Raw genomic sequence first — 27,823 nt, forward strand, 5'->3', positions numbered from 1 at the left:
TGCAAGGTGATCAAACCGGTCAGTCCTAGAGGAGATCAACCCTGACTGCTCTTTAGAAGGCCAGATCCTGAAGATGAAACTCAAATACTTTGGCCACCTAATGAGAAGGAAGGACTCACTGGAGAAGAGCCTAATGCTTGGAACAATTGAGGGCAAAAGAAGAAGGAGACGGCAGAGAATGAGGTGGCTGGATGGAGTCACTGAAGCAGTCCGCATGAGCTTCAATGGTCTCTGAGGGGTGGTAGAGGACAGGAAGGCCTGGAAGAACATTATCCATGGGGTCACGATGGGTCGGACATGACTTTGCAACTAACAACAAAAGGAAAAGAAAGACAACTTAATACGGAAGAATAACTGGAAGAAGAAGGGACCATAGATCCAACTGGTAGGAAAATAGTACATGGCTGTGCCATTTTTTGACATGAGTTGGTTAATCCTTCGAATTCAGTAGGGTTTCCTGCCTGGGCAGGGGGTTGGACTAGAAGACCTTCAAGGTTCCTTCCAACTCTGTTATTCTATTCTATTCTACTCATCTCTCAGGTAGATGGCTGGTTTTAAAATTTTGATAGATAGATAGATAGATAGATAGATAGAAAGAAAGAGGCAGATAGATAAGTGTGTGTGTGTGTGTGTGTGTGTGTGTGTGTGTGTGTGTGTGTGTGTGACAGAGAGAGAGAGAGGGAGGGAGGGAGGGGGAGGGGGAGGGGGAGAAGCTCCTATATTGTTAAAAGGCCTACTAATTGTCCAAAATTAGCCAATCACAGGGCTGAGTAGTTGAAGATAGAAACTACCAAATTGTGCTTCGTGTGTGTAAAAATGTTCATCCCTGAGTACACAAGTCACTAATTGCTCAATAACCCATTTCCTGGTTGTTATAAATGCAGATTGTGATGGGCACCCCACTGAGGCATCATTAAATTAATAGGCTCCGTTGTATCACACTATGCACTTCCTTGCTTGAGAATTGAATTTAAGAGGTGTCAGATGCAAGAGCAGATCTTCTGGCATTAAGAATTAGGACAAGGGTTTTGACTTGTGCCATGGAAATGCATACCTGGCTTTGATGGCATTTCTTTACTCAAAAAGAGACTCAGATCAAGTCCTTTCCATTATAGTCAATTGATCTGGTGGGATTTAGGGTGAAGCCAGGAGTGAAATGCTACCGGTTTGCATCAGTTTGGGCGAACTGTTAGTAAAAAAAAAGCTAGCTAGCTAGCTAGATGATAGATATAGATAGATGATATAGATAGACAGATGATAGATAGATGATATAGATAGATAGATAGATGATATAGATAGATAGATAGATGATATAGAGAGATTAGATAGATAGATAGATAGATAGATAGATAGATAGATAGATAGATAGATAGATAGATAGATAGATGGATGGATAGCTGATAGGTGGATAGACAGACAGACAGACAGACAGATATTGCTAATCAATCTGATCTATGCTGGCTTCATAAAACTCTACAGTGGTGCCAGTATTAATACTGGCCTTTCAATCTACTTTCCCCCTTAATATCAGAACCAGATCTTCAAAAAGGGGAAATCTAAGAGGGTCATAAATGTGGTATCTTTAGGGTTGTCTGAGTTTGGTTTTGGTTTTTTTTTGCAGATGTTTCATTACTCACCTAAATAACATCCTAAATGGCACAAGAGTATCTGACAAACTGAAGAGAAACTTGATCAGATCTTTCCATCTATATATTTTATCTTTCCGACGCAACTACAATAAAAATGATCCTATTACAGCTAATCAGACATATGAGAAACTGGTTCTATGATTTCAAGAACAGAGCCCAAACTGAAGATGTTTCTGTTCTTCCAAGAAAACACACATGGTTGAAAACACCATGTTTAATTTGGTGGCTCACAAACCAATTCTTGTCTACCGAAAGTCACCACGAAGAAGAATTCAAGATTAGAAGTTCCAGGTTCTGCGGTCTAGAGACAAATGGATATTTTGGTGTGTATGTCCACATGTAACATATATACATGTTATTCAGAAGTGATCAAGATTGATATTGTTAAGGAATTCGCAGAGTAACCCTTGAATAGCAAGGGTGTGTACATGAAAACGATTGAGAGTAGATACGAATAAACACAGTCAACACGCAGATACACTGAGTTGTGTTTACTTTAGGAAATAGTAAGGCACAGTCCAATAAACAGTCCAGGTCATACACATATAAAGCAGGAGATAGCAAAACGACAGTCCAGGGATAATCCAATAACAAAGTCTTCTTACCAGTCATCGTAGTCATTCACAATAAACAGTTCTTCTGGATTTGCAAACAGTAGCATACAGAGATATCAGAGAGCAAGAACAGCAAAGAGAAACAAACCATGTTTCTAGCTCCCTCTTAAGGAGATTGGCTACAGAGCTAACCAATCAGGACACAGTATGATGCAATACAGCAGTCTTAAAGCCATATTGATGGTTTATATATTGCCAACCCAACAAGGTAGGTAATACTCATTTCCTAACAGATATCTATGGATATTCTCCGTCATCCAGGTCATGGTTGTCCCAAAGGTGCTTTTTCAAGAGGCAACTGGACTTTCTGGTTTTTCTTTGAAGATGTTTTGCTTCTCATCCAAGAAACTTCTTCAGCTCTGGATGAGAAGCAAAATGTCTTCAAGGAAAAACAAAGTCCAGTTGCCTTTTGAAAAAAACTAGTTCCTTGTTCCCGTCTGTCCTGAAATTCTTCTCTAAGAATGAGATGCATTCTCTCTCTCTCTCTCTCTCTCTCTCTCTCTCTCTCTCTCTCTCTCTCTCTCTCTCTCTCTGTGTGTGTGTGTGTGTGTGTGTGTGTGTGTACACATGCGTTAAAATAGCAACACCCTCCTCCTGGAATTTTTAAAACAAAGAAACACGCATACAATTGGCGATGGGTGAAATTTAATAAACAGAAGACCAGATTCACTGCTGGAGATGTAATCCATCCTGACAGGCAGAAGACTGCTTTGGCCACCCTACTGCTCCCAACCACAAGGCAAAGTTTTCCTCTTCGCCATTGCTAATTTTTCAGGACTTCTTTGTCACAGCCCATTTCAAAACAGCAGAAAAGGTCAAAGAAAGTCTGCCTTCACCTTGTGTATGTTGAGTTCACATCCGAGTGTCAGATTTCACACTAATATGGCCTCAAAAACCCGTCAATTCTCCTTCTTCCCTCTTTCCAGACCGTTCTCCGTGCATGTGATCCCGATTATGGAGACTTTGCTTTATTTAGAACTGCCATCTGCGCAAGGCATATAAAACCTACCCAGAATGTCATATGGATTCACTTTAATACGACTCCAGGGAAAAATCTTTGGGAAAACCAGCAGCTTGGCAACAAGGCATGAGTTTTGCTTACAGCGATACCTCCACAGAAGAAATGTCCTAGTTCCCAGAACTCAAAAGGCCTGTTCTTAGGTTCTTGGTGAGGTAGTGCCAAGAATGTGGACGATGAAGCAATGGCCTGGCTAAGTCTTAATGTAGGCACAATGTTATGTTTTGAGAGAAGGTATTCAAAAACAGAATAACGGAATAACAGAGCTGAAAGGGATCTTGGAGGTCATCTAGTCCAACCAGCTGCTTACGCAGGAGACCTGTACTAGGGATTTGAACCGCCAAACTGCCAACCTTTCTGATCGACAAGCTCAGTGTCTTAGCCACTGAGCCACCTAGTCAGGCTAGTCCTTTAGTCTTTTAGTCCAACCCCCTGCTCAGGCAGGAAACCCTACACCACTTCAGACAAATGGCTATCTATTCTCTTCTTAAAAAGTTCTAGGGTTGGAGCATTTACAACTTCTGGAAGCAAGTTATTCAACTGATTAATTGTTCTCACTGTCAGGAAATTTCTCCTTAGCTCTAAGTTGCTTCTCTCCTTGATTAGTTTCCACCAATTGCTTCTTGTCCTGCCTTCAGATGCTTTAGAGAATAGCTTGATTCCCTCTTCTTTCTGATAACCCTTGGAAGGGTTGGAAGACTGCTATTGGAAGACTGCTATCATATCTCCCCTAGTCCTTCTTTTCATTAAACTAGACATACCCAGTTCCTGCAACCGTTCTTTATATGTTTTAGCCTCCAGTCCCCTAATCATCTTTGTTGCTCTTCTCTGCCCTCTTTCTAGAGTCTCAACATCTTTTTTACATCGTGGCAACCAAAACTGGATGCAGTATTCCAAGTATGGCCTTAACAAGGCATTATAAAGTGGTATTAACACGTCACGTGATCTAGATTCTGTCCCTTTGTTTATGCAGCCTAGGATTGTGTTGGCTTTTTTGGCAGCTGTAGCACACGGCTGGCTCATATTTAAGTGATGGTCCCCCAGGACTCCAAAATGCCTCTCACAGTTACTACTATCAAGCCAGATACCACCTACACTATACCTGTGCATTTGGTTTTTCTTGCCTAAAACGTAGAACTTTTTTCACCACTGAATTACATTTTGTTAGATAGCATCCAAGGTCAAAGGAAAGCCGCTTGGAGATAGGAAGAAGGTTCAAATTGCAGGGATACTGGGACACGTATATTCGCTCTCATTCATGGAGTGATAAAGCCAATGGTTAAAACCAGATGGAGAAATGGAAATCCACGTAAGACACAGTTTGATAGCTTGAAGTCTTACTGTAACAGCCAGAAGAAGAAACACAAGAGATGATGTAGTCCTTTATCTAGTTTTTTCAATATTCTCTGGAAAGAAGGAGTGTTACCATAAAAAATAAAATAAAAAAATAGCCACCCTAGAATTGTGATTGACTCTTGTCTCAATAGGTGAAATAATGTAGCAATCAATGGAAGTCGAGCAGTCAATGTAGTTTTCTCCAATGTTGTAAAACAATTAATTATTTGCATATGATGAGACAGAATATTAATTGTGCTAATATTCTCTTTGTAAGATCTTTAGCTCCTAGAAAAATTATAGAAGCTCGTCAGAGGAAGATCCAACCTGGAACCAAGGAGAAATTTCCTGACAGTGAGGACAATCAACCAGTAGAAGGGCTTGCCTTCAGACGTTTTGGGTGCTCCAACTCTGGAAGTTAGCCAATCACTTGTCTGGAATTGTATAGGATCTCCTGCTTAAGCAAGGGGTTGGACTAGAAGACTTCCTAGGTCCCTTCCAACTTTGTTATTGTGTTATTCTTATCAATCAATCAGAATAGAGCTGGAAGTGACCTTGGAGGTCTTCTAGTCCAACTATACCAGGGGTGTCAAACTCAATTTCACTGAGGGCCGCTTCAGGGCTGTGGTTGACCTTAGTGGGCTGGGTGGGCATGGCCAACTGGGTCGGCATGGCCAGCTTGACACCACTCCACAAACTGCTGGCATGTTTCCTCTTTGCATTGGGTAGACCAGACCAAATCCATGCTGGCCTGATCTTTCCTCTTTGCACTGGGTAGACTGGGCCAAAGCCATGCTGGCCTGAACTTTCCTCTTTGCACTGGGTAGTCCAGGATGGCCTCGTGGGCCTTGAGTTTGACACCCCTGCTCTATAACATTTCAGACAAGTGACTGTCCAGTCTCTTCTTAAAGATCTCCAGTGATAGAGCACCTACAACTTCTGAAAGGCAAGCTGTTCCACTGGTTAATTGTCCTCACTGTTACTGTAGGAAGTTTCTCCAGGTTGCTTCTCTCCTTGATTAGTTTCCATCCATCCATTTCTTGTCCTGCCTTCTGGTGCTTTGGAAAATAAGTTGACTCCCTCATCTTCGTGGCAGCCCTTCAAATACTGGAATACTGCTATCATGTCGTAGTCCCCCTAGTCCTTATTTTTCCTAGACTGGCCAAACCCAAATCCTGCAACCATTCTTCATATGTTTTCATCTCCAGGCCTTTCATGCTTTCGTTTCTAGCCACCAAGGGCTTTAAGATCATAATCCCAACACATTTGGAAGCTATCAAGTTGGACAAGGCTGACATATGCCCGACAATGGAAATTCCTTCCCCGAATTACTGAAATCTTATCCTCTGCAGTGGGACTGCATTAATCTGAAGATTCATTTCCTAGACAGGAATGCTTTCACTGTTGGGTGTTTTTTTTTACAAAGAACAAAGACATTGGCCTCAGTAACAAGAAGATCTGTCAGGCAAGCTTCCGTCCATCGCTTTCAGAACAGAAGAAAACAATTCAGAAGGACTCACCGAAGACTAAACACTCCAGAAAGATGGAGCAAAACATCCATGCAAGTTCTGATTTCGGCAGATGGGAGAAACATCATTACTTCAGCACAGGGGTGGGTTCTACTTACTTTTACTACCGGTTCGCAATGGGATCATGCATCCGGAGCGGTGGGCGGGGCCTCCCGCCAGTTTTACTACCGGTTCTTGTGAACAAGTCCAAACCGGGGGCAACCCACCGTTGCTTCAGCACCCGAGAACTCTTCTCAGTCAACAAAGATGAAAATGCACGTTAAGGAAGGCGGAATTGGATCAGGCTGCGTGAACCAGCAAATCGAGAATAAAAATTATGCATAACTTGAACCTCAAGAGAAGGTTGATTAATTGGAGGTCATTTGTATGTTGTATATTTAAGATTAGCCCTATAAAGGACAATAGCAATAGCAATAGCACTTACTTATATACCTCTTCATAGTGCTTTACAGCCATCTCTAAGCGGTTTACAGAGTCAGGATATTGGCCCCAACAATCTGGGTCCTCAATTTACCCACCTCGGAAGGATGGAAGACTGAGTCAATCTTGAGCCTGGTGAGTTTTGAACTGCCAAACTGCAGCTAGCAATCAGCTGAAGTAGCATGCAGTGCTGCACTCTAACTACTGCGCCACCTTGGCTCTTCATTTATCATTTGGTTTTGGATTTTTTTAAAAAAAAAACAAACTGCTTTAAAGCTGCAGAGGGATTTTAAAGTTCTTATTGGACTTGTGACAGTTTTATTAGTGATTTAATACTGCTTACTTTAAGATTTCGTGCTTCCTCGTTGGATCTGGGTTCTCATTTTACCAATCTCGGAAGGATAGAAGGCTGAATCAACCTTGAGCCTGGTGAGAATCGATCTGCCAAACTGCTGGCAGCCGGTGATAATCAGAAGTAGCCTGCAGTACTGCCCTCTAACCACTGAGCCACCGCATCTCAACCTCAATCATTATTCTTTTCCATTACTAAATTAAAACAAAAAAACAAAACCTCACACATACAGGTGATTCTCAACTGAAAAAAACAATTTCTTTAGTTGTTCGAAGTTGGCTTACTTGTTTGAAGTTGGTGCTGGAAAAAGAGAATTGCAATCTGCCCTCACTCTTATGACCTGTTAGAAGAAATATCCTTCTGGGTTCAGCTCCAAGTGGGGGAAAAGACACTGGAAACATGAGAGACTGCTTGGAAAGATAGTTTAATAGTGGACAGGATCACATGGTTTGAGTTCCTGAACAGAAAAGGGGCCGAGATGCTGCGAGTCCCCGGGTTTTATGCCCTCTCTGGCCTTGAACTTCCTGGGGCCCCGAAAGAGTATCCTGACTGGTTGTCAGATTCCCAGGGGGTGGGAGTCTTAGCTAGCCTTACTGGCTGATGTAATCTTCCCAGATGCCATGTGGTGAGTTTCTGTTGCTAGATGGGTCCTATTGTGTTAGTTTCTGTTGCTGGATGGGTCCTATTGTGTTGCAGATGATGGTCCATTGACAAAGATGGGAGGGAATTGAGTTTCTGCCTCTGGCCGATTGACAAGGGGGGGGCAAGAAGATGGGAGCTGCTTGTCTAAAAAACATGTTTCTCCATTTCTCATGCAGAGAAACATAATATTCTGCCTTTTTAATATTTCCTAAAATATTTCATTCTTCTAGGAAAGGGGTGAGTGCTAACTTCCTACAGACCACTGCAGCATTTCCACGGTCACGTGATCAAAAATTTGGACATTTGGCAACTGAGTTGTCTTTATGAGGGTTGCCATTTCCTGAATTGTGTGATCGCCATTACTGATCTTCTCAGCCAGCTTTCCCACCCCAGAGTCGATGGGAAACGCCAGGTTTGCTTTTTAGTTTTTATTTTTTTTAGATATATTTTTATTGTTTACATATAAATATATTGAATACAGTGTAATTGTCCTGGCATTCCATTTACCATAACACAAAAGTAAAAAAACAGAATAACATATATACTATGTTAAACAGTGCTAGTGTCATACAATAGTTTCTGACCATCATATTCTAGTATGTCAACTTATCTATTGTTCTAATACTTACATTCCTATAGTGATATTAAAACTAATATCTCTTTCCATGTCCACCAAATCTGAAACGCCGGGTTTGCTTAACAACTGTGCGATTTATTTAATAACTGCAGTGATTCACTTAACAGCCATGGCAGAAAAGGGTCGTAAAATCAGCCGTGACTCATTTAACAATGGAATTGTTTAGCCATGACTGAAGAGGTTGTAAAGAAAATGCTTTTAAAAGGCTCTGACGATCAGGCAACTTAGCTGGGATCATCAGAGCCTTTTAAAAGCATTTTTTCTACAACCTCTTCAGCCGAAGACATTATAGAAAAAATGCTTTTAAATTTTTTTAAAAAAAGCCTCTGATGATCGCACAGCTTAGCTAGGCATTTGGGAGGGGGAGGGATTTTTGCTACCGGTTCTCCGAACCACCCGCCACCATCACTACTGGATCAGGCGATCTGGTCCAAAATGCTAGTTCACAAAGAAACAAGGGGAATGGCTTTAGGAAAAGGGGAATGGTTAGAAATTCTGTTTATATGTAGCACCATAGAGCAAACAAAAAGTACAGTCACCATGTGCTTTACTGCTCAACTACTGTATTTAACTGCAAGAGGAAACAGGAAACTCTATTTTGAACAAAAGAGCACAGAGTATATAGCATAGATCCAAACTTGTAAACACTGCCATCTATTGGCTGAATACTACTGTAGTTGTTGCACAAAAATACATTTCAATAATGAATTCCAACAGGAATCTTGTCCAGTGGTATGGTAGAAACACCCACCAGGACATCCCAAAGGTGCTTTTTCAAAAGGTAACTGGACTTCCTTTGTTTTTCCTTGAACTCATTTCACTTCTCATCCAAGAAGCTTCTTCAGTTCTTCAGTTCTGAACTTCTTGGAGGAGAAGCAAAACATCTTCAATGAAAAACAAAAAAAAGTCCAGTTACCTTTTGAAAAAAGCTCCTTTGGGACCACCATGATCTGGATGCCTGAGAATTTCCATAGATACCCACCAGGGACATTTCCACCATGTTTTATAATGCCATCAGTGGACACAGTGGAGATTTTAAAAGGATGTCAATGTTGGATGAAATCCATTTCTTCCCAAATGCTTCACTGGTTGGATTAAGGCAGTTTTTGGAAGCAAATATGGTTCACTTCACAGAATACAGAATAATAGAATTGGAAGGGATCTTGGAGGTCTTCTAGTCCAACCCCCGATCAAGCAGGAAACCCTATACCATTTCAGATAAATGGCTGGGAGTTTGAAGTCCACAGGTCCTTGTGGCCAAGGTTGGACACCCTGCCAGAGACTTAATGGAAGATACTGAAAGAAGCATTCATGAAATGAACAATGGTGACCACAAAGTATGGATGCTTCAGACCATGCTTCTATGAAGTAACCACATGCCTGCACCTGGTTGAAATAAAGAGCATTTTCCAGGAAGGGTGCAAATTTAAATTCTGCCTAAAAATAAGCAAAAGAAACCTCAGAAAACCCACCGTTCTGGAGGAAAAGAAAAGAGATGTGTATCAGCTTTATTCTCAATTAGCTGATAACCCGGTGTTGCCCGGGTATTTATGTATCCCAATCCTTACAGGCTTTTAAAAGTATACATACAGTATACACATTATAAAATAAAATTGCACACAAAATCACTATAAGTTTTTGGGCCTCACCCCCTGTCCATCCAGCTGCCCATGCCCACCAGTAATCACCATCCGGTGCCCAATGGCATTGGGGCTGTGCATGGCTGGCCCCCATGGTAACCGCCTAGGACAACACCCATATGGTGGCAATGGAACCAGTGGGTGGTGCATGGCTGCTGCAGAAGGCCACTGGGGCCAATCAGCTGGGCGGCGTGGCCGCTATATTCACCCCGAGGGATGTTAGGGGTGTCTTACCCCCACAGTATTTTTTTCCAGAGAGTAAATCATCTGTGTATCAGGTTTGGTTGAAATTGCTCGAGGTGTTCCGGAGTTATGCTGGAACATACACACCAGAGGTGGGTTTCAGCAGGTTCTGACCAGTTCTGGAGAACCGGTAGTGGAAATTTTGAGTAGTTTGGAGAACCGGTAGTAAAAATTCCGACTGGCCCTGCCCTCATCTATTCTCTGCCTCTCAAATCCCAGCTGATTAGGGGGAAATTGCAGTAACCTTCCCCTGGATTGGGGTGGGAATGGAGATTCTACAGTATCCTTCCCCTGCCACCCCCACCAAGCCATGTCATGCCCACCAAGCCACACCCACAGAACCGGTAGTAAACAAATTTGAAACCCACCACTGATACACACACACATGCACACACGTGTGTGTATATATATATATATATATATACATGATTAAATCATATACATGATTAAATCATATATATATATATGATTAAATTTGGGGGTGGGGGGTGTTTGCAAGCTTCTCCAAGGTTCTTTGGAACAAAACCCAGATACTAAAAATAATCCCGCTGCTTCACAGTCAACATTCTCATCTCCATTTTGAAAATTACTCTCCATCTTTCGGGGTTCAACCTGAAAGGCTCTCATTTCCAGATAATGGAGGGCCTTGGAGCAGACCACCAAAAAAATAAAAATAAAAAAAAAATCACTAATGGGTGTAAAGAAATAAGGTTTAAAGGAACCAGCCTTTGATCCAAACACCTACTTAACTCTCAAGATCTGAGACTTCCCAGAGGGATTAAAACTTTAAACACACATGCGGTTAATGGCTTTGAAAGGTCAAGACCCCATGTCTCTCCCAGCACGAGAACTTCTCCACTAACACACAGGCGGATTTCCCACAGTGGCGCATACACAATATTCCGCTTGCCCACCGGTCATTAAAATGGATTATTCAAAGCTTTTCTGCCCCCAGTTCTAACTCTCCGTTAAACAAAGCTTATGCATTAAGGCAATCACCTCTCATTGTTACCCAGCACCCCAGGGAATCTCTGAATGTGAACAAAAAACAAAAAAACAAAAAAAACCAGCTGTTTTCCTAGACAAAGTGAAAAAGAAACATGTGTGTTTGTAGCCTGGGCCATCAATTTGGAGCAGACATTAGATGTATATAGTTTAAGGGGAACATTCAACCCTATCCAATAACATGAAATTGAACATGGAGAAAAGCAAGGTTTTACATCTGGGCAGGAAAAATCAAAGGTACAGAGAATAGAATAGAATAGAATAGAATAGAATAGAATAGAATAGAATAGAATAGAATAGAATAGAATAGAATAGAATAGAATAGAAGAGGGTAGGGCAGGCAGGGCAGGGCAGGGCAGGGCAGGGTAGGGCAGGTCAGGGTAGGGTACAGTAGGGTAGGACAGGACTAGGACTAGGACTAGGACTAGGACTAGGACTAGGACTAGGACTAGGACTAGGAATAGGAATAGGACTAGGAATAGGAATAGGAATAGGAATAGAATGATAGGTACCAACACAACAGATGAAACTTCTTGGATGAGAAATTGAAATGTCCTCTTCTTCCTCCTCAAAGAAAAGTCAGAATCAGAATAGAGTTGGTAGGGATCTTGGAGGTCTTTTAGTCCAACCCCCTGCCCAGGCAGGAAACCCTACACCACTTCAGACAAATGATTATCTAATCTCTTTTTAAAAACCTCCAGTGTTGGAGCATTCACAACTTCTGGAGGCAAGTTGTTCCACTGTTTAATTGTTCTAACTGTCAGGAAATTTCTCCTTAGTTCTAAGTTGGTTCCCTCCTTGATTAGTTTCCACCCATTGCTTCTTGTCCTGCCTTCAGGTGCTTTGGAGAATAGTTTGACTCAGTGGTGAAATTCAAATTTTTTTACTACTGGTTCTGTGGGTGTGGCTTGGTGGGCATGGTGTGGCTTGGTGGGCTTGGCAGGGGAAGGATACTGCAAAATCTCCATTCCCACCCCACTCTAGGGGAAGGATACTGCAAAATCTCCATTCCCACCCCATTCCAGGGGAAGGATACTGCAAAATCCCAATTCCCTCCCTATTCTGGGGCCAACCCAAGGTGGTATTTGCCAGTTCTCCGAACTGCTCAAAAGTTCTGCTACTGGTTCTCCAGAACCTGTCAGAACCTGCTGGATTTCACCCCTGGTTTGACTCCCTCTTCTTTGTGGCAATCCCTGAGATATTGGAACACTTCTATCATGTCATCCCTAGTCCTTCTTTTCATAAGACTAGACATATCCAGTTCCTGCAACTGTTCTTTATATTAGGCTCAAGAACTATGAGAGGGACCTTGGACTCCTAGTGGACGATCACTTAAACATGAGCCAACATTGTGTTGCAGCAGTCAAAAATGCTAATACAATCCTTGATTGTATAAACAGAGGCATAGAATCAAATCATGCGAAGTATCAGTACCGCTTTATAAAACCTTAGTAAGGCCAAACCTGAAATATGAACGTATCCGGTTTTGGTTGCTGTATTACAAAAAAGATGTTGAGACTTTGGAAAAAGTGCAAAGTGCAACTAAATTAATTAAAGGCCTGGAGATTAAAACATATGAAGAACAGTTGTGGGATTTGGGTTTGGCTAGTCTAGAGAAAAGAAGGATTAGGAGGGACATGATAGCAGTCTTCCAGTATTTGAGGGGCTGCCACAAAGAGGAGGGGGTCAATTTATTTTCCAAAGTACCAGAAGGCAGGACAAGAAACAATGGATGGAAACTCATCAAGGAGAGAAGCAACCTAGAACTAAGGAGAAACTTCCTAACAGTGGGGAACAATTAACCAGTGGAACAGCTTGCTTCCAGAAGTTGCGGGTGCTCCATCATTGGAAGGTTTCAAGAAGAGATTGGAGAGCCATTTGTGCAGAATAGTAGAAGGTCTCCTGCTTGAGCAGGGGGTTGGACTAGAAGACCTCCAAGGTCCCTTCCAGTTCTATTCTGATTCTGATTTTTCTTTGAGGAGGAAGAAGAAGACATTTCAATTTCTCATCCAAGAAGTTTCATCCTTTGTGTTGGTACCTATCATTCCATCCTTTCACCCTCACAACTGAGGAAGCTTCTTGGATGAGAAGGAAAACTCAAAAAACAAAAACAAAAATAAATAAATAATAAATAAATAAATTAAATAAATAAATAAATAAATAAATAAATAAATAAATAAATAAATAATTTTATTTCTATACCGCCCTTCTCCCGAAGGACTCAGGGCAGTATACAGCCTATTAAAAGCACAAAGACAGACATCAATTAAAAATAATTAAAATTATTAAATAATTTCGGCTCAGATTTAAAACCCCAAAAATGTAAAACACCCAATTTAAAATCATTACGTTGATAGCCCGGCCTGGCGGAACAGCAGGGTCTTGAGGGCCCAGCGAAATACACGGAGGTCGGAGATCTTACGCATTTCTGGGGGCAGTTCATTCCACTGGGCAGGGGCTCCCACAGAGAAGGCCCTCCCCCTGGGTGTCACCAGCCGACATAACTTGGCCGATGGCACCCTGAGGAGACCCTCTCTGTGGGAACGGACTGGCCAGTGGGAGGCTATTGGTGGCAGAAATCGGTCTCGAAGGTACCCGGGTCCTATGCCATGGAGCGCTTTAAAGGTGGTGACCAACACCTTGAATCGCACTCGGAAGACCACTGGGAGCCAGTGCAGCTCGCGCAGGAGGAGTGTCACGTGGGCACAACGGGTTGCGCCCATAACCAGTCCGGTTGCCTTTTGAGGGGAAAAAAGCACCTTTGAGACAACCATGACCTGGATGACTGAGAATCTCCACAGACATTAAGGGGAACACACCATTTGGAAAACATTCAGAAATATTTTCCAGATAAATTCAACAACTTGGCTCCAACCAGATCCCACACAGTTCACAGGCATACAGAAAATAGGCGGACTAGGATCATGATAATGCAGAGTTTGACCCCTTTCCAGTTCCATAGAAAGATCTCTTATGCATGCCTGGAAGACCATTGGATCATTCTAAATCAATCCAGTGCAATGAATCTACCTGGTCTGCCAACACCTTTTTATAGCAATAGCAATAGCACTTAAATAAATAACTTTATTGTCATTGTACGTGTATACACAGTATACCCATACAATGAAATTCACTTAACACCCAAAGACCAGGTCCAACACACATAACAATCCCCAAACACACTCCCACCCACCACAATTCTCCACCCCTAAACCACCCAAACATCCACACAACAGACCAAGTAATGCTGTCCAACAGCTCACTGATGGTGGCCCTATAGTTCATTGTTGAGTACAATTATAGCTCTGGGATAAAAACTATTCAGAAAACGTGTGGTTCGAGTTTTAATTGTTCTGTATCTTCTGCCAGAAGGCAACAGTCCAAAAAGATTGTAAGCAGGATGAGAAGAGTCTCTGAGAACTTAGATGCATATACCGCTTCATAGTGCTTTCCAGCCCTCTCTAAGAGGTTTACAGAGTCAGCATATTGACCCCAACAATCTGGGTCCTCATTTTACCAGAAGGATGGAAGGCTGAGTCAACCTTGAGCCTGGTTAGATAGATAGATAGATAGATAGATAGATAGATAGATAGATAGATAGATAGATAGATAGATAGATAGATAGATAGATAGATAGATAGATAGATAGATAGCAATAGCAATAGCAATAGCACTTAGACTTATATACCGCTTCACAGTGCTTTTACAGCCCTCTCTAAGCAGTTTACAGAGTCAGCATATTGACCCCAACAATCTGGGTCCTCAATTTACCCACCTCAGAAGGATGGAAGGCTGAGTCAACCTTGAGCCTGGTGAGATTTGAACTGCCGAACTGTAGCTAGCAGTCATCTGAAGTAGCCTGCAGTGCTGCACTCTAACCACTGTGCCACCTTGGCTCTTCATTTATCATTTGGTTTTGGATTTTTTTTTAAAAAAAAAACGAACTGTTTTAAAGCTGCAGAGGGATTTTAAAGTTCTTATTGCACCTGTGACAGTTTTATTCGTGATTTAACACTATTTACTTTAAGATTTCGTGCTTCCTTGTTGGAAGTCCCTTGGGAATTTCTTGGAAATGAATGGCGGAGAGTAAAATAAATAACTAAATACTCTTTTATTTATTTCCCTCAGTTTAGTGTGGATAGTTTACCCTATCAAAATGAACTACTTCTTACATTTGAAAAACTAAATGTTTCCGACACAGGTTACCAACAAAGAAAAAGCTAACTATTAGTAAAACAGTGAAGTCCGCTTGAATATAATATGTATGTATCAAGGGTGAAATCCAGCAGATTGTGACAGGTTCTGGAGCGGTAATTTTGAGTAGTTCGGAGAACCGGTAGCGAAAATTTTGAGTACTTCGGAAAACCGGCAAATGTCACCTCTGGCTGGCCCCAGAGTGGGATGGGAATGGGGATTTTGCAGTATCCTTCCCCTGGAGTGGGGTGGGAATGGAGATTTTCCAATATCCTTCCCCCCAGGAGTGGGGTGAGAATGGATATTTTGCCGTATCTTACCCCTGCCATACCCAAGCCACACCCACCAAGCCACGCCCACAGAACCGGTAGTAAAAAAAATTGGATTTCACCACTGGTATGTACGTATGTATGTATGTATGTATGTATGTATGTATGTATGTATACGTGTATGTATATATGTATATGTGTAGATACAGCAATAGCAATAGCACTTACTTATATACCGCTTCATAGTGCTTTTACAGCCTTCTCTAAGTGGTTTACAGAGTCAACATAATTGCCCCCAACAATCTGGGTCCTCATTTTACCCATCTGGAAAGGATGGAAGACTGAGTCAACCTTGAGCCAGTGAGGTTTGAACTGATGAACTGCAGCTAGCAGTCAGCTGAAGTAGCCTGCAGTACTGCACTCTAACCACTGCGCCACCTCGTCTCTCTCTTTCCTTAAGAACCTCCAGTGCTGGAGCACCCACAACATCTGAAGGCAACTTCTGTTCCACTGGTTAATTGTCCTCCCTGTTAGGAAGTTTCTCCTTAATTCCAGGTTGCTTTTCTCCTTGATTAGTTTCCATCCGTTGTTCCTTTGTCCTGCCTTCTGGTGCTTTGGAGAATAGCTTGACTCCCACTTCTTTGTGGCAGCCCCTGAGATATTGAAAGACTGTTATCATGTCTCCCCTAGTCTTCTCTACATTAGACTAGACATACCTAATTCCCTCAATCAGTCATTGTATACTTTATTCTCCAGATCTCTCTCTCTCTCTCTCTCTAACACACACACACACGCACAGTCTCTAACTCTCTCTCTCTCTCCCCCTCCCTCCCTCCTTTTCTCTAAATCTCTCTCCCTCCCCCCCCTCTCTTTCTGTCTCCACACACTATATATAGTTGGTTGATTGGAAAGGTAAAACAGTTGCTTGGACTCCGTTCTTAGTAACTGCACTTTCTTACTTTGTGATGTAACAGGACAAAAGGGATTTCCAGCAAAGCAACCAAAAAGGGACATTTCTAGCCTTCGGTGTCTGCATTTAATCATACATATATAACAAAGGGTTGTTCCACATCTGTGCCTGTTCTTGGTCTCCAATGGAAATCAAATAGGTTGCCTCTAATAGGTTTTAATGTACGGTGATGAGCTCATTCATAAAAGATTTCTAACAAAGCTTCAATTATTTAGATGTGGATAGAGATCAAAGAAGATCAAAGCTCCCTCCTGTACCTATAGGAAAAGGGAGTTGTTAATTAAATGAGAAGAGCCTAACTCAATGAGCTCTAACCTCAGCCAGACGATGCAGAAGGAAGACGCATTAAAATTCAAACACAGGATCGTTCCTCACAAGTCATGTAACATTTTGCTACCTCCAGTTGTCTTAGGGCAGGTGCACATTTAAATGCAAACCTAGAGCTTCAGAGATAAAAGATTTTAAACTAGTGAATTTCATTGCCTCTTTTGTAGGCTATTTTCAATCGGGCAGCTTCTAAATGTGATTTATGAATGATAAATCACCATCCGATTACATTCCACCACTTCTTTTATGCTGGAGATCATAAAAAAAAAGAAAAGAAAAAGAAATGAAGAGAAGGACTAAGGCAGGGGTCTGCAACCTTAAGCACTCAAAGAGCCATTTGGACCCGTTTCCCACAGAAAAGAAAACATCGGGAGCCACAAAACCTGGGTGGGCGTGGCCAACTTGATGTCACTCACTTCCAGCAATCACATGACCACCCCCTAGCCACGCCTACCCAGCCGGTCATTAGGGCAGAGAACCAGTTGTTAAAAAACACCGGGAACCACAAAACCCTTTTGACATATCTCTCTCTCTCCCCTCCCTCTCTCTCTCCACCCTCTCTCTCACTCTCTCTCTGTATCTCTCTGTCTTTCTCTCTCCCCCCACTCTGTGTATCTCTCTGCCTCTGCCCTGACCGCTTCTCCATCCCCGCCGTTGCCCTTACCTTCTCAGGCCAGGCGAGGAGTGACTGGGAGGGGAGGGGGAGGGACGGGCCAGCCAGTGGTGGGATCACCTGACAGGGAGCCACAGCAGAGGGCCCAAAGAGCAGCATGTGGCTCTGGAGCCGCAGGTTGCTGACCCCTGGACTAAGGGATGATAGGAAGGCAGGAGAAGAAGCAATAGGCTTTTCAAAGAGAGACCCAATCTAGATTTAAGGAGAAATTTCCTCTTAATCAGAACAATTAATTAGTGGAAAAGTTTGCCTCCAGAAGTTGTGTGTGCTCCATCACTGGAGATTCTCAAGAAGAGTTTGGACAACCATTTGTACAAGATAGTTATTACTCTGTGTCATATAATATATGTGGGTATATGCATGAGTATGTATGTATATACATATGTATGAGGGGTGAAATGCTCCCGGTTGGGACTAGATCGCCCAATCCTGTAGCAAATGGCGGTGGGTGGTTCGGAGAACCGGTAGCAAAAATCCCTGCCCCCCCCCATGCCCAGCTGAGTCACGCAATCATCAGATGCTTTTTTTTTTAACTTTTAAAAGCATTTTTTCTACAACCTCTTCCGACAAAAAAATGCTTTCAAAAATTAAAAAAAAGCCTTTGATGATCGTGCGGCTCAGCTGGGTTTGTCAGAGCCTTTTAAAAGCATTTTTAAAAGCATTCGGCCGAAGAGGTTGTAGAAAAAATGTTTTTAAAAGGCTCTAACAATCCCAACTGAGTTGCCTGATTGTCAGAGGCTTTTTTTTCTTTTAAAAGCAAAAAAAAAAAAAAGCTTTTAAAAGAAAACAAAAGCCTCTGATGATCAGGCAACTCAGCTGGGATCATCAGAGCCTTTTAAAAGCATTTTTTTTGTTTTTGTTTTTTAATTTGATTTATATGCCGCCCTTCTCCGGAGACTCAGGGCGGCATAGGTTTTACAACCTATTCGGCCGAAAAGGTTGTAGAAAAAATGCTTTTAAAAGTAAAAAAAAAAAAAAAAAGTTGGCCACCCCATCCAGTCACATTATTTTTATTTTATTTATTTTTATTAAGTTTCCATACCGCCCTTCTCCCGAAGGACTCAGGGCGGTGTACAGCCAGAAATAAAACCATGACAATAGAAAAATTAAAAACAAGTTAAAACAATTAAATCAATTGGCCAAAAATTCTAATAAAACAACTCATTAAAATAGTAAAAATATTATTATTATTTACGCCAGCCCTGCTTGTTGGAATAGTAATGTTTTTAGGGCACGGTGAAAGGTACGCAGGTCGGTAATCCTACGAATCTCTGGGGGCAGCTGATTCCAGAGGGTAGGGCCCCCCACAGAGAATGCTCTCCCCCTGGGGATCATCAGCCGGCATTGTCTAACTGATGGCACCCGGAGGAGCCCCTCTCTGTGGGAGCGTACCAGTCGATGGGAGGCTATCCATGGCAGAAGGCGGTCTCGTAGATACCCAGCGTCCATGCCATGGAACGCTTTAAAGGTAGCAACCAACACCTTGAATTGCACCCGGAAGACCACCAGGAGCCAGTGCAGCTCGCGCAGGAGCGGTGTTACATGGAAGCATCGGGTTGCTCCCATAATTACCCGCGGGGCTGCATTCTGGACCAGTTGGAGCCTCCGGGTGCTCTTCAAGGGGAGCCCCATGTAGAGAGCGTTACAATAGTCCAGACAGGAAGTGACGAGGGCGTGAGTGACTGTGCGTAAGGAGTCCCGATCCAGAAAGGGACGCAACTGGTAAATCAGGCAAACCTGATAAAAAGCCCCTCTGGCCACAGCCATCAGATGGTCTTCAAGGATAGCTGTGAGTCCAGGACACCCAAGTTGCGAGCCCTCTCTGAGGGGGTCAAGATCTCACCCCCAATAGTCAGTGATGGAATCAGCTGACTATGACGGGATGCTGGAAACCACAGCCACTCGGTCTTGGAAGGGTTAAGTCTGAGCTTGTTCCTCCCCATCCAGATCCGTCCGGCTTCCAGGCACCGGGACATCACTTCAAGGGCATCATTGGGGTGGCCGGGGGTGGAAATGTACAGCTGAGTGTCATCAGCATACTGATGGAAATCCACCCCGAAGCCATGGATGATCTCGCCCAGCGGCTTCACATAAATGTTGAACAGGAGGGGCGAGAGGACCGACCCCTGTGGCACCCCACAGACTAGGCGCCTCCGGGTCGACCTCTGCCCCCCTGCCAATACAGACTGCATACGGCCGGAGAGGAAGGAGGTGAACCACCACATAACGGTGCCCCCCACTCCTAACCCCTCCAGCCGGCGCAGCATGATACCATGGTCGATGGTATCAAAAGCCGCTGAGAGATCTAACAGGACCAGGACAGAGGAACAGCCCCTGTCCCGAGCCCTCCAGAGATCATCAACCAATGTGACCAATGCCGTTTCCGTGCTATACCCAGGCCTGAAACCCGACTGGAACGGATCCAGATAATCCGCTTCATCCAGGTGCTGAGGAAGCTGTCGTCCCACCACACTCTCAACAACCTTTGCCACAAAACGAAGGTTGGAGACAGAACGATAATTTGATAAAACAGCCAGGTCCAGGGAAGGCTTCTTGAGGAGGGGCCTCACCACCGCCTCTTTCAAAGCAGCGGGAAAGAAACCCTCACTCAAAGAAGCGTTAATAATCCCCTGGAGCCAGCCTCGTATAACCTCCTGGGAAGCCAGCACCAACCAGGAGGGACACGGGTCCAGCATTATCACCACCCCACCAAGCCACGCCGACAGAACTGGTAGTAACAAATTTTACATTTCACCCCTGGTATGTATGTATGTATTCATTCATTCATTCATTCATTCATTCATTCATTCATTCATTCATTCATTCTGTCATGAGTATGGTGGTGACCCTTTGAGAGCTGCAGGCAACAAAAATTCATGTTAATGTATGCCGATTTGTGTATATTCAAAGTGACAATAAATTTATGAAGGTCGAGGGCGATACTAGTACCGCTCTATAAAGCCTTAGTAAGCCCACACCTAGAGTACTGTATCCAGTTTTGGCCGCCAGATTATAAAAAAGATGCTGAGACCCTAGAAAGAGAGCAGAGAAGGGCAATCAGGATGATTAGGGGACTGGAGGCTAAAACATTTGAAGAACGGTTACAGGAACTGGGCATGGCTAGTCTAGTGAAGAGAAGGACCAGGGGAGACAGGATAGGAGTCTTCCAATATTTGAGGGGCTGCCACAGAGGGAAGGGGGTCAAGCTGTTTTCCAAAGCACCTGAAGGCCAGACAAGGAATAATGGATGGAAAACTGATTAAGGAGAGATTCAACCTGGAAATAAGGAGAAATTTTCTGGTAGTGAGAACAATCAACCCATGGAACAGAAGTTGCCTTCGGAAATTGTGGGAGCTTCATCACTGGAGGCTTTCAAGAAGAGATTGGACTGCCATCTGTCAAAAATGGTGTAGAGTCTTCCTGCTTGGGTAGGGGGTTGGACTAGATGACCTACAAAATCCCTTCCAACTCTGCTAATCTGTTAAATCTGTTATTATTCTATTCTATTCTATTCTATTCTATTCTATTCTATTCTATTCTATTCTATTCTACTCTATTCTATTCTGATCTCCTGCTTGAGCAGGGGGTTGGACTAGAAGACCTCCATGGTCCCTTCCAACTCTGTTAATCTTGTATTCAGTTCAGCAAATGATGGGAGAGGGAGGGAGATGATTTCTTAAAGCAGAGAATCCGAGGAGAGATGTGGTTGAGGAGAGGAAATGAAGGGTCTTATTATTTGGTGAAGCAAAGAATATTAATACATCACTCATATTTAGCCTTAGCCGTCATGGAAGTTCTACCTCACTACGTTCTTCGGCAAAAACATCAAAACCTGTTGAGAGTGATAAATATACCACCGCCCTGGACTGTAGAAAACAAATTTTGATTTACCAGGTGAGACTCTCTGTAGCTGATTTTCAATATATCAACCTAATTCGAGTCACGAAACGAGAGGTACCCATTGACCAAGAGGTTACTATCCAAATAGATCTCCCTGCCTTGACCGTTGCAGATTTAATGTATAGTTTAAATACATATTTTAAATCTTATAAATTGCAATCTTGCTGCTAGAATCCGTAGTCCTGTCTGATCTATCAGGTTGTCAAAAAAGGATTTAATTGATTAATCACCTCCTTTGAAGCAAGTAATAGAGAAATCCATTCAAACTGACTCACTGCTGTATGTCTAAGGCCCCAATGTCAATTCAAGTATTATTATACGGGGGATGCAATAGAGCTCCCACTGTTCTAGGATTTCTAGTTATTTTGGAGCAATATATTTTCTTCCCTTCCAAAGCAACAAAATAAAAATAAAAACCCACCCTTGCTTTGATATCAGTAGTGCCTTGTTCAATAAGAAAAAAAAAGTGATTAAGTAAGAGCGGAAAGATTAAAATCCAAAGGACCGTCTTTTCATCCAAGCATTTTAGCAGCCTAATTTTTTTGCAAAGGGTCGTTAATCAAATGCAGTGTTAAACAAGATTATATTTCATCCTTTTTAAAAATCAGGACGGGTCAAACTTTATTCGGACTTGAAAATTCACTGTCTAATGCATCTTTAATAAAGTGCTGCGGATATTGCTTGGATGCGTCTGGGAAATAACCTAAAGCAATTCTGGAGGATCACTTTGAGATGTCTACAAGGGTAAGTCAAACACAGTCCCTGATGGTGACCACCATTCCTGGATCAAAGCTTGGACCCTTTTTTTCATGCTTCGTACATGCATGGGGCATTGAAGAGCAGACAGAGCCTGAGGGTGGAGTCAAGAGAGTTATCAGCCTAGAGTCGTTGCATTTCCATAAATGGTCTAAGTCCAACCCCTCTTGAATTCCATTAACTCTTTATCTAGCGACAATAAGGGACGCGGTGGCTCAGCGGCTAAGACACTGAGCTTGTCGATTGAAAGGTTGGCAGTTCAGCAGTTCAAATCCCTAGTGCCACATAATGGGGTGAGCTCCCATTACTTGTCCCAGCTTCTGCAAAACCTAGCAGTGCGAAAGCACGTAAAAACTGCAAGTAGAAAAATAGGGACCACCTTTGGTGGGAAGGTAACAGCGTTCCGTGCGCCTTTGGCATTTAGTCATGCTGGCCACATGATCACAGAGACATCTTTGGACAGCGCTGGCTCTTCGGCTTTGAAACGGAGATGAACATCGCCACCTAGAGTTGGGAACGACTAGCACATATGTGTGAGGGGAACCTTTACCATTACCTTTACCAGGGGTGGGTTCTACTTACTTTTACTACCAGTTTGTAATGGGATAGCGTGTGCGCCTTGCTTCTGTGCATGTGCAGAAGCTTCTGCACATGCGCAGATCACCGATGATGACATCTGGGGCAGTTGGGGGGGGGCTCCCAATGGTTTTACTACTGGTTCTTACGAATCGGTCCGAACCGGGGACAACCCACCACTGACCTTTACCTAGTGCCAATTTAGTGCTGACTGTTAGTGGACCAGATTCTTGTGTATAGGCATGATCAATAGATAAATTTTAAGTGGAACTTAATGTGTAGACCTGATTCTTCACACCTTGACAGGCATGTTCAGAGGTGGGCTGCTGCCAGTTCACACTGGTTTGGGCAAACCAGCAGTTAAGATTCTGTGCAGTTCGGCGAAACGGAAAATCCTACCGCCCCGCCCATGCTCGTTTTTCAGCCTGTTTTCCAGGCCATTTTTCAGGCCAAAAACAGCCCTGAAAACAGCGTGAAAACACCCAAAAAACATCCCCCAAATACCCCAAAAACTGGCCTGAAAACAGCCATAAAATGCCCAAAAATCAGGTCAAAAAATGGGCAGGGTGTGGCCAGCCAGTTGTGGGATTAGCCCCAACCGGCTGAATCCTACCTCTGCCTTTGAGGTGAGTGGCCAGGAAGCGGGGCTGGTTGTGATGAGTGACAGCACCCACCCAGTCACATGACCAAGTGGCCATGCCTACCCAGCCAGAAAACTGGTTGTTAAGTTATTTAAGCCCTACCACTGAACAGAGCATTGACATATAGCTGTAGCTGCCATTTTAACACTTCTACCTGCTCATAGAGTCACTGGAAGCTGTGGGTATCCTGCTCTCTGCCTTGCACAAGTCTGATTGACAGCCGATGCTTTGTTATGTCCTACCCTCTTTTCCTTTTAATGGTGCTAAACGAGCAGCCTTCTCAGAAAATGGTAGTCTTTGTGATAGACCTGCTTGTCTTCTCTTCCGTAGCTCCAATGACCTAACTCACTGGATTTGCAGAGGGAGGCTAAGCTTGGTGGGTTTTACCCTTGGTTCATTCTGTATTTGTCGCTTGGTTAACGCTTGGTTATAAATTGTACTTAATTGTGTGATGCGTGAACCCAGATTGCTCAGTAATCTCTTGCACAAAGCCAGAAAATAAATGAACTCTGCAACCAAGTCCACAGGGGAAGTCATAATCTACAACAAGATGCAAACAGTGCTATACTTAACATACTGCAAATTTTGATCCCTTCCTGCAGACTCTCCTGACCAGGGATATGTTTCTGAATTAACTTCTCTGACAAGGTGAAGGAATCCTCTTCTGTGATCCTGAAGTGATTAAATACTGTATTTGAGACAATCTGATGTTTGTAGGGGAAGCAGAATCTAAGGGTGGGGTGAAAAGAGGCATCAGCCTAGAATCCCTACATGGCCACAAGCAATCTAAATCCAGCCTTCCTTAAATTCCATTGATCTCTATCTAATGCCTAGCAGATGCTAATCCTTGGTTGAGAAGATTCCTATGCATAGATCTGAGTAGCAATAAATGGGCTTAATTAGACTTTCATAACCTGGTCTTTCCTGTGTGCCTGACAATTTATACATATATTGCTGGTTTGTTTATTTTCTTTTTATGCATTTTTTTTTTGCCTTCTCTAGCTTTGCTTTGATTTTGTATTTTCTTCCCCGCCCCCAATTTTGGGAGTTTGTATTTTAACATTTTGTATTAAAAAAAAATTAAAAAGTTTAAAACTATCTAACTTTAAGCAGATGCTAACCGTTAGTTGAGAAGATTCCTGCGTGTAGGCATGAGTAGCAATAAATCAGTATAATCGGACCTTCGCTTGTGGATCTGAACTTTCACACCTGATAATATTATGATTTCTGCTGTTGATATGGGGGAACATCCAACTCTGGCAATTCCATAGCAGAACTGCTTTCGCCCCCTTCTTTCTTCATTTCGTGACATAATGCAATCCTAGGCTGCCTTAACAGAGGGATAGAATCAAGACCACGTGAAGTGTTAATACTACTTCATAATGTGGTAAGACCACACTTGGAATACTGTATCTAGTGTTGGCCACCATATTATAAAAAAGATGTTGAGACACTAGAAAGAGTGCAGAGAAGAGCAACAACGATGGTTAGAGGACTGGAGGCTAAAACATACAATGAACGGTTACAGGAACTGGGCATCAGAGATGGGTTTCAGCAGGTTCTGACCAGTTCTGGAGAACTGGTAGCGGAAATTTTGAGTAGTTTGGAGAACCGATAGTAAAAATTCTGACTGGCCCTGCCCCCATCTATTCTCTGCCTCCCAAGTCCCAGGAAATAGGAATTTTGCAGTAACCTTCCCCTGCCACGCCCACCAAGCCACACCCACAGAACTGGTAGTAAAAAATTTTGAAACCCACCACTGCTGGGCATGTCTAGTTTGATGAAAAGAAGGACTAGAGGGTGACATGATAGCAATAGCACTTAGATTTAAATCCCACCTTATAGTGCTTTTACAGCCCTCTCTAAGCAGTTTACAGAGTCAGAATATTGCCCCTAACAATCTGTGTCCTCATTTTACCCACCTCGGAAGGATGGAAGGATGAGTCAACCTTGAGCCTGGTGAGATTTGAACTGCCGAACTGCAGCTAGCAGTCAGCTGAAGTAGCCTGCAGTATTGCACTCTAACCACTGCGCCACTTTGGCTCTTTGATGATAGCAGTCTTCCAATATTTGAGGGATTGCCATAAAGAAGAGGTGGTCAACCTATTCTCCAAAGCACCTGAAGGCAAGATAAGAACTAATGGGTGGAAGACCATTAAAGAGAGATCCAACCTAGAACTAAGGAGAAATTTCCTAACAGTGAGAACAATCAGTTAGTAGAACAACTTGCCTTCAAAAGTTGTGGGTGCTCCATCACTGGAGGATTTTAAGAAGAGAATGGACAACCATTTGCCTGAAATCTTATAGGGTCTCCTGCTTGAGCAGGGGGTTGGACCAGAACACCTCCAGGGTCTCTTCCAATCCTTTATTTTATGTTGTAAATATATATGTGCGTGCATGTATATGTATAGTATCTACTAATCCTATACTTACATTTATGCATCCTATACCCAGGGGTGGTATTCACTTATCTTAGCTACCGGTTCACAAATGTGTACGCGCACACATGCGCAGTCACTTCGCTCACGCGCGCCAGCTTCGCGCTAGCGCAGAGCATCAAAAACAGGATGTGATGACATCTGGGCGGGTGGGTGGAGCCTCCCGCAGCCGCCCCTACCAGTTCGCCTGAACCGGATAGAACCGGCTGAATACCACACTGCCTATACCATTTCAGACAAATGGTTGCCCAGTCCAACCTCTTTTTAGAATCCTCCAACGACAAGAAGTGATGGATGGAAACTAATCAAGGAGAGAAGCAACCTAGAACTAAGGAGACATTTCCTGACATTGAGAACAATTAATCAGTGGAACAACTTGCCTCCAGAAGTTGTGAATGCTCCAACACTGGAAGTTTTTAAGAAGAGATTGGACAACCGTTCGTCTGAAATGGTGTAGGCTTTCCTGCCTAGGCCGGGGGTTGGACTAGAAGACCTCCAAGGTCCCTTCCAACTCTCATATTCTGCATTCTCTTCCCCACACGTTCACCAAAGAAAGCCTGCCACGTGCCTGATTCAGTCCTAAGCAATTGAAGAAAGCATGTGTGCAGAAGGACAGGAAATACCCCCCCCCTCTCTTTTTTTTTTCCAGCAGGGGGAACTGTGGGTGGGCATCCACCGAGGTCCGTGCAATGCATCCTACAGCCACATAAACTTTCCACCACCCCATGCCTGGGACAGCAGGCAGCATCAGATACTACAAATGCAATTATATGTCACTCCGGCAGCCAGATCGGACTAAATCAGTGGAGGATTTACAACAAGTAATTCATTGTTATTATCCCAAAACAGGATGATGTCTTCTCTGACCCAGCAGGCATGCAGGGAAGGAGCTAAATTGACTCCTAATCAGTTCGTGACCTTTTTGCCTTTTCATTATATAGGTTTCCTATTAGTAGTTAAAAGAACCAAACAGAAAAAAAAAGAAAAAACCCAACCCCAGAGGAAGTCCCCCCTCACCCGACTGCCACCCCAGTGCTTCAAGGAAACTCCATGGGTGTGTCCATGAATTTACCAAGAACTAAACTAAACTAAACTAAACTAAACTAAACTAAACTAAACTAAACTAAACTAAACTAAACTAAACTAAACACATGGTGGCTCAGTGGCTAAGATGCTGAGCTTGTCAATTGAAAGGTCGGCAGTTCAGCAGTTTGAATCCCTACTGCCACGTAACGGGATGAGCTCCCATTATTTGTCCCAGCTTCTGCCAACCTAGCAGTTTGAAAGTACGTAAAAAATACAAGTAGAAAAATAGGGACCACCTTTGGTGGGAAGGTAATAGCGTTCTGTGCGCCTTTGGCGTTAATTCATGCCAGCCACATGACCACGGAGACGTCTCCGGACAGCACTGGCTCTTCGGCTTTGAAACAGAGATGAGCACGGCCCCCTAGAGTCGGGAACAACTAGCACATATGTGCGAGGAGAACCTTTACCTTTACCTAAACTCAACTTGATTTTATTTACCTAAACCACACATTATAAACATTGTTTACACATTGTTAACAGAGGGTTTGGAAGCTTAATTGAGCTCTTGGTTTTACGTGTTCACTAGGTTTTCATCTACAGATTGTGCTCCACCTACAACAGTTCATTTAAAAAAGTGACATTCAACCGTTTTTCACACTTATGACTATTGCAGCATCCCCATGGTCACATGATCAAAATTCAGACGCTTGACAACGGACTCATATTTATGACCGTTGCAGTGTCCCAAGGTCATGGGATCCCCTTTTGCGTCCTTCTGACAAGCAAAGTCAACGGAGAAGCTAGATTCATTTAACAACCGTGGTACTAATTTAACAACTCCAGTGATTCCACTTAACAAATGGAAACTAATCAACGAGAGAAGCAACTTAGAACTACGGAGAACTTTCCTGACAGTTGGAACAATTAATTAGTGGAATAATTTGCCTCCAGAAGTTGTGAATGCTTCTT

This window comes from Pantherophis guttatus, chromosome 6, assembly GCF_059756535.1.
Source record: "Pantherophis guttatus breed Tessera chromosome 6, ASM5975653v1, whole genome shotgun sequence".
Classification (NCBI taxonomy): Eukaryota; Metazoa; Chordata; class Lepidosauria; order Squamata; family Colubridae; genus Pantherophis; species Pantherophis guttatus.